Here is a 7,626-nt window from a genome sequence, read left to right on the forward strand (position 1 = left end):
CCAATTTGTGTATTTACATGAAATCCAAATAAAAATCTATTTAAATTACAAGTTGTAATGCAACGAAATAGGAAAAACGCCAAGGGGGGTGAATACTTTTGCACGGCACTGTACAGGGAAAAGGGTCCCTAGGGCTCTGGTCTAAAGTAGTGCACTATATAGGGAATAGGGTGCCATAGGGCTCTGGTCTAAAGTAGTGCACTATATAGGGAATAGGGTCCATAGGGCTCTGGTCTAAAGTAGTGCACTATATAGGGAATAGGGTGCCATAGGGCTCTGGTCTAAAGTAGTGCACTATATAGGGAATAGGGTGCCATAGGGCTCTGGTCTAAAGTAGTGCACTATATAGGGAATAGGGTGCCATAGGGCTCTGGTCTAAAGTAGTGCACTATATAGGGAATAGGGTCCATAGGGCTCTGGTCTAAAGTAGTGCACTATATAGGGAATAGGGTGCCATAGGGCTCTGGTTTAAAGTAGTGCACTATATAGGGAATAGGGTCCATAGGGCTCTGGTCTAAAGTAGTGCACTATATAGGGAATAGGGTGCCATAGGGCTCTGGTCTAAAGTAGTGCACTATATAGGGAATAGGGTCCATAGGGCTCTGGTCTAAAGTAGTGCACTATATAGGGAATAGGGTCCATAGGGCTCTGGTCTAAAGTAGTGCACTATATAGGGAATAGGGTCCATAGGGCTCTGGTCTAAAGTAGTGCACTATATAGGGAATAGGGTCCATAGGGCTCTGGTCTAAAGTAGTGCACTATATAGGGAATAGGGTCCATAGGGCTCTGGTCTAAAGTAGTGCACTATATAGGGAATAGGGTCCATAGGGCTCTGGTCTAAAGTAGTGCACTATAGGGAATAGGGTCCATAGGGCTCTGGTCTAAAGTAGTGCACTATATAGGGAACAGGGCTCTGGTCTAAAGTAGTGCACTATATAGGGAATAGGGTCCATAGGGCTCTGGTCTAAAGTAGTGCACTATATAGGGAACAGGGCTCTGGTCTAAAGTAGTGCACTATATAGGGAATAGGGTGCCATAGGGCTCTGGTCTAAAGTAGTGCACTATATAGGGAATAGGGTCCATAGGGCTCTGGTCTAAAGTAGTGCACTATATAGGGAATAGGGTCCATAGGGCTCTGGTCTAAAGTAGTGCACTATATAGGGAATAGGGTCCATAGGGCTCTGGTCTAAAGTAGTGCACTATATAGGGAATAGGGTGCCATAGGGCTCTGGTCTAAAGTAGTGCAATATATAGGGAATAGGGTGCCATAGGGATCTAGTATAAAGTAGTGCACTATATAGGGGATAGGGTTCCATAGGGCTCTGGTCTAAAGTAGTGCACTATATAGGGAATAGGGTCCATAGGGCTCTAGTATAAAGTAGTGCACTATATAGGGAATAGGGTGCCATAGGGCTCTGGTCTAAAGTAGTGCAATATATAGGGAATAGGGTGCCATAGGGCTCTAGTATAAAGTAGTGCACTATATAGGGGATAGGGTTCCATAGGGCTCTGGTCTAAAGTAGTGCACTATATAGGGGATAGGTTTCCATAGGGCTCTGGTCTAAAGTAGTGCACTATATAGGGGATAGGGTTCCATAGGGCTCTGGTCTAACGTAGTGCACTATATAGGGGATAGGGTTCCATAGGGCTTTGGTCTAACGTAGTGCACTATATAGGGGATAGGGTTCCATAGGGCTCTGGTCTAAAGTAGTGCACTATATAGGGGATAGGTTTCCATAGGGCTCTGGTCTAAAGTAATGCACTATATAGGGGATAGGGTTCCATAGGGCTCTGGTCTAACGTAGTGCACTATATAGGGGATAGGGTTCCATAGGGCTTTGGTCATCTCCCTCCTACTCTCTCTTGTTCCTCTGTCTTTGGCTGTATTCATTTGTTGATGTTGTTTTGCTATGAACCGTCTGATAAACCTTGTTGGTGTGAACTGAAGTGGCTGATAATTGCTCTTAATTATGCTTTTTGTATCCAGGCAACAGGCTCATTACAACGCTTTCTACTCCTTAACTGATTTCAGTGGCAAGAACATACACACGCTTCATAGTGTGAGAGGAGGCCATTCTGTTGTTTACTCTATTGTGGTATTAACATGAATAATGGATCAGGCACCGTTTGTCTAAATGTCATGACATTCTGGCCTCAGCCTTGACCACGGGACTGTGTGTGTGTGTGTGTGTGTGTGTGTGTGCGCTGGTAGAGTCGCCCTGCTGTCCTTTAAGCCATGAAATCAGTTAGAGGTCACTTCTTTTTACGTCCATTTCCTCTTTTCTCTGAATTCCTGGTTTACAATCGCTCTCTCCATCCCCCTCTTCATCCCTCTCTCCATCCCTCTCTCCATCCCTCTCTCCATCCCTCTCTCCATCCCTCTCTCCATCCCTCTCTCCATCCTCTCTCCATCACTCTCTCCATCCCTCTCTCCATCCCTCTCTCCATCCCTCTCTCCATCCCTCTCTCCATCACTCTCTCCATTCCTCTCTCCATCCCTCTCTCCATCGCTCTCTCCATCACTCTCTCCATCCCCCTCTCCATTCCTCTCTCCATCCCTCTCTCCATCCCTCTCTCCATCCCTCTCTCCATCCCTCTCTCCATCCCTCTCTCCATCCCTCTCTCCATTCCTCTCTTCATCCCTCTCTCCATCCCTCTCTCCATCCCTCTCTCCATTCCTCTCTTCATCCCTCTCTCATCCCTCTCTCCATCCCTCTCTCCATCCCTCTCTCCATTCCTCTCTCCATCCCTCTCTCCATCCCTCTCTCCATTCCTCTCTCCATCCCTCTCTCTATCACTCTCTCCATTCCTCTCTCCATCCCTCTCTCCATCCCTCTCTCCATCCCTCTCTCCATCCCTCTCTCTATCCCTCTCTCCATCCCTCTCTCCATCCCTCTCTTTCTCTCCGTCAGAGGAAGTGCAGTCATTCTAGTGCTTTTGTCCATTTTAATGAATGAATCAATTCTTGAGCTTGTTAACTGAACTACAGTTCATTCATTTAGGATTAATTAACCTGACGCAGGGACAGTTACTATTGACTCCTTGACACATAAGTGAATACACAGACACACACACACACAATCAGACACACACACACACACACACAATCAGACACACACACATACACACACACAATCAGACACACACACAATCCGACACACACACACACACAATCCGACACACACACAGACACATACAAAATCAGACAAACACACACACACACACACACACAAACAGAAACACAAAATCCGACACACACAATCAGACACACACACACACACACACACACACACACAAACAGAAACACAAAATCTGACACACACACACACACAATCAGACACACACACACAAAGAGCTCTCAAGCTCAGTGAGAAAGAGAGAGTGTGAAAGAGAGAGCGAGGGATAAGAGAGAGAGAGAGAGGTCATGTGGAGAGTAATTGGGATTCCACAGAGGATGTGAGTTAAAGAAAAAGGGTGAATGACAGAGAAAGGAAGAGAGAGAGGAGGGAGGGAGAGAGGGAGGAGAGAGAGAGAGAGGGAGGGAGAGAGGGAGGGAGAGAGGGAGGGAGAGAGGGAGGGAGAGGGAGAGAGGGAGGGAGAGGGAGAGAGGGAGGGAGGGAGAGAAGGAGGGAGAGAGGGAGGGAGGGAGGGAGAGAGGGAGAGAGGGAGGGAGAGAGGGGAGGGAGAGAGGGAGGGAGAGAGGGAGGGAGAGGGAGAGAGGGAGGGAGAGGGAGAGAGGGAGGGAGGGAGAGAAGGAGGGAGAGAAGGAGGGAGGGAGAAGGGAGGGAGAGGGAGAGGGAGAGAGGGAGGGAGAGAAGGAGGGAGAGAAGGAGGGAGAGGGAGAGGGAGAGAGGGAGGGAGAGAAGGAGGGAGAGAAGGAGGGAGAGGGAGAGGGAGAGAGGGAGGGAGAGAAGGAGGGAGAGGGAGAGGGAGAGAAGGAGGGAGAGAAGGAGGGAGAGAAGGAGGGAGAGGGAGAGGGAGAGAGGGAGGGAGAGGGGAGGGAGAGGGAGAGGGAGAGGGAGAGGGAGAGAAGGAGGGAGAGAAGGAGGGAGAGGGAGAGGGAGAGAGGGAGGGAGAGAAGGAGGGAGAGGGAGAGGGAGAGAAGGAGGGAGAGAAGGAGGGAGAGAGGGAGGGAGAGAAGGAGGGAGAGAAGGAGGGAGAGGGAGAGGGAGAGAGGGAGGGAGAGAAGGAGGGAGAGGGAGAGGGAGAGGGAGAGGGAGAGAAGGAGGGAGAGAAGGAGGGAGAGAAGGAGGGAGAGAAGGAGGGAGAGAAGGAGGGAGAGAGGGAGGGAGAGAAGGAGGGAGAGAAGGAGGGAGAGGGAGAGGGAGAGAGGGAGGGAGAGAAGGAGGGAGAGGGAGAGAAGGAGGGAGAGAAGGAGGGAGAGGGAGAGAAGGAGGGAGAGAAGGAGGGAGAGGGAGAGAAGGAGGGAGAGGGAGAGAAGGAGGGAGAGAAGGAGGGAGAGGGAGAGAAGGAGGGAGAGAAGGAGGGAGAGGGAGAGGGAGAGAAGGAGGGAGAGAAGGAGGGAGAGAGGGAGGGAGAGAAGGAGGGAGAGAAGGAGGGAGAGAGGAGAGAGGGAGGGAGGGAGAGAGGGAGGGAGAGGGAGAGAGGGAGGGAGGGAGAGAGGGAGGGAGAGAAGGAGGGAGGGAGAGAGGGAGGGAGAGGGAGAGAGGGAGGGAGGGAGAGAGGGAGGGAGAGGGAGAGAGGGAGGGAGGGAGAGAAGGAGGGAGAGAGGGAGGGAGAGAGGGAGGGAGGGAGAGAGGGAGGGAGAGGGAGAGAGGGAGGGAGGGGAGAGGGAGGGAGAGGGAGAGAGGGAGGGAGGGAGAGAAGGAGGGAGAGAAGGAGGGAGAGAGGGAGAGAGGGAGGGAGGGAGAGAGGGAGGGAGAGGGAGAGAGGGAGGGAGGGAGAGAGGGAGGGAGAGAAGGAGGGAGAGGGAGAGAGGGAGGGAGGGAGAGAAGGAGGGAGAGGGAGAGAGGGAGGGAGGGAGAGAGGGAGGGAGAGGGAGAGAGGGAGGGAGAGAGGGAGGGGAGAGAGGGAGGGAGAGAGGGAGGGAGAGGGAGAGAGGGAGGGAGGGAGAGAGGGAGGGAGAGAAGGAGGGAGAGAGGGAGGGAGAGAGAGGAGGGAGAGGGAGAGAGGGAGGGAGGGAGAGAAGGAGGGAGAGGGAGAGAGGGAGGGAGGGAGAGAGGGAGGGAGAGAAGGAGGGAGAGGGAGAGAGGGAGGGAGGGAGAGAGGGAGGGAGAGAAGGAGGGAGAGGGAGAGAGGGAGGGAGGGAGAGAAGGAGGGAGAGGGAGAGAGGGAGGGAGGGAGAGAGGGAGGGAGAGAAGGAGGGAGAGGGAGAGAGGGAGGGAGGGAGAGAAGGAGGGAGAGGGAGAGAGGGAGGGAGGGAGAGAGGGAGGGAGAGGGAGAGAGGGAGGGATGGAGACAGGGAGAGAGAGAAGGAGGGAGAGGGAGAGAGGGAGGGAGGGAGAGAGGGAGGGAGAGGGAGAGAGGGAGGGATGGAGACAGGGAGAGAGAGGGAGAGAGGGAGGGCGGTGGAGGGGGAGAGAGAGGGAGGGAGGGGAGGGAGAGAGGGAGGGAGAGAAGGAGGGAGAGGGAGAGAGAGAGGGAGGGAGAGAGGGAGGGAGAGAAGGAGGGAGAGGGAGAGAGAGAGGGAGGGAGAGAGGGAGGGAGAGAAGGAGGGAGAGGGAGAGAGGGAGGGAGGGAGAGAGGGAGGGAGAGGGAGAGAGGGAGGGATGGAGACAGGGAGAGAGAGGGAGAGAGGGAGGGCGGTGGAGGGGGAGAGAGGGAGGGAGGGGGGAGGGGGGGGGAGAGAGAGAGGGAGGGGAGGGAGGGGGAGGGAGGGGGAGAGAGGGAGGGAGGTGGAGGGAGGGGGTAGACAGAAATGTTGGGGGGGAGGGAGAGAGGAGGGGTAGACAGAGATGTTGGGGGAGAGGGAGAGAGGAGGGGTAGAGAGAGAGGAGGGGAAGAGAGAGGAGGGGAAGAGAGAGCGAGTGGGGGAGGGAGGGGAGGGAGGGAGGGAGGGGAAGAGAGAGGATAGAGATTGATTGTCCAGCCTTCTCCCATCATTGTTGTGTATCAATCAGTTCAGTACTTTTATCACCTGTTCATGGATAACTGTTGATCAAGACTTACTCCCCTCTCTACTGTCACACACACACACACACACACACACACACACACACACACACACACACACACACACACACACACACACACACACACACACACACACACACACACACACACAGTAAAGATCCTGACCTGTTATTGCTTGAAGAAGTCCTCTCTGTCACATCCCTCAATCTCTGTTTGATTGTTCAGCCAGACACTCCAGACATCTCTCTCTCTCCTCTCGCTCTCTCTCTCTCCTCTCGCTCTCTCTCTCTCCTCTCGGTATGAGCGACAGCCGAGTGTGTATTCCTCTTCGACACGAGCAGTTCTTCTCCAATCACACACACTCTCTCTGTGTGATATTCTCCTCAGTCCAGGAAAGACAGGAGAGTAATCCAACAGATATAATATAACATAAATATATAACCAGTGAAGGATTAGGAGACAGGAAGGAAGAATGGAAGGAAGAAGAGAGAGAGTTCTTCACTCTGTTGTATTCATCCACTACTGGGAGCTGAGTGTTGCCTCACTGACCACTGCTCTCCTCCCCACTCCTCCCCCTCTCTCTCTCTCTCTCTCTCTCTCTCTCTCTCTCTCCCACACACAATCTGTCACTCATTGCTCTCTGACAATTAACACATTATCACCGCACTCTCTTGTTTCTCTCTCTCTCACCCTCTGTTCTCTCAGTGTCTCTCTGTTTCTCTCTCTCTCACCCTCTGTCCTTCTCTCTGTCTATCTGTTTCTCTCTCACAAACTCTCTGTCCTTCTCTCTGTGTCTCTCTGTTTCTGTCTCTCACACACCCTCTGTCCTTCTCTCTGTGTCTCTCTGTTTCTCTCTCACCCTCTCTCCTTCTCTCCTTCTCTCTGTTTCTCTCTCTCTCTCTCTCTCACCCTCTCTCCTTCTCTCTGTGTCTCTATGTTTCTCTCTCTCTCTCTCTCTCTCTCTCTCTCTCTCACCTCTCTCCTTCTCTCTGTGTCTCTATGTCTCTCTCTCTCTCTCACCCTCTCTCCTTCTCTCCTTCTCTCTGTTTCTTTCTCTCTCAAGCCCTCTCTCCTTCTCTCGGTGTCTCTATGTTTCTCTCTCTCACACACCCTCTGTCCCTCTCTCTGTGTCTCTATGTTTCTGTCTCTCACACATCGTCTCTCCTTCTCTCTGTGTCTCTATGTTTCTCTCAATTCAATTCTATTTAATTGACTTTACTGACATGGCAAGTTCATTATTACTTACATTGTCAAAGTATACATATCGAAAAATAAAAATAAAATAAAAATGTATATTTATATATAATATATATATATATATTTATATATAAATAAATGTTGGGACCAACCGCAATAATAATAGTAGTAGACATGGGATTACCATTAACAACAACTACAACAACAATATTAATGAGCACAACAATACATTAAAGCAATGGTAGTGGACCAGTGTCAACATGACTGAGAAGACACATGACCTGGTAGTGGACCAGTGTCAACATAACTGAGAAGACACATGACATGGTAGTGGAC

The 7,626-nt window shown here is 51.7% G+C and overlaps 1 protein-coding gene across 1 annotated transcript in view; it reads right to left on the reverse strand.

Moving 5' to 3' along the window:
* LOC121841685 (serine-rich and transmembrane domain-containing protein 1) overlaps window positions 1–6,641 on the reverse strand; it is a 15,174-nt gene extending 8,533 nt beyond the window's left edge. The window contains exon 1 of the mRNA XM_042311609.1: window positions 6,259–6,641. The gene's annotated coding sequence lies outside the window, so the exon portion shown is untranslated. The remainder of the gene's footprint in view (window positions 1–6,258) is intronic.
* Between the last annotated feature and the right edge of the window lie 985 nt (window positions 6,642–7,626).

Source organism: Oncorhynchus tshawytscha, linkage group LG33 (assembly GCF_018296145.1).
Source record: "Oncorhynchus tshawytscha isolate Ot180627B linkage group LG33, Otsh_v2.0, whole genome shotgun sequence".
NCBI lineage: Eukaryota > Metazoa > Chordata > Actinopteri > Salmoniformes > Salmonidae > Oncorhynchus > Oncorhynchus tshawytscha.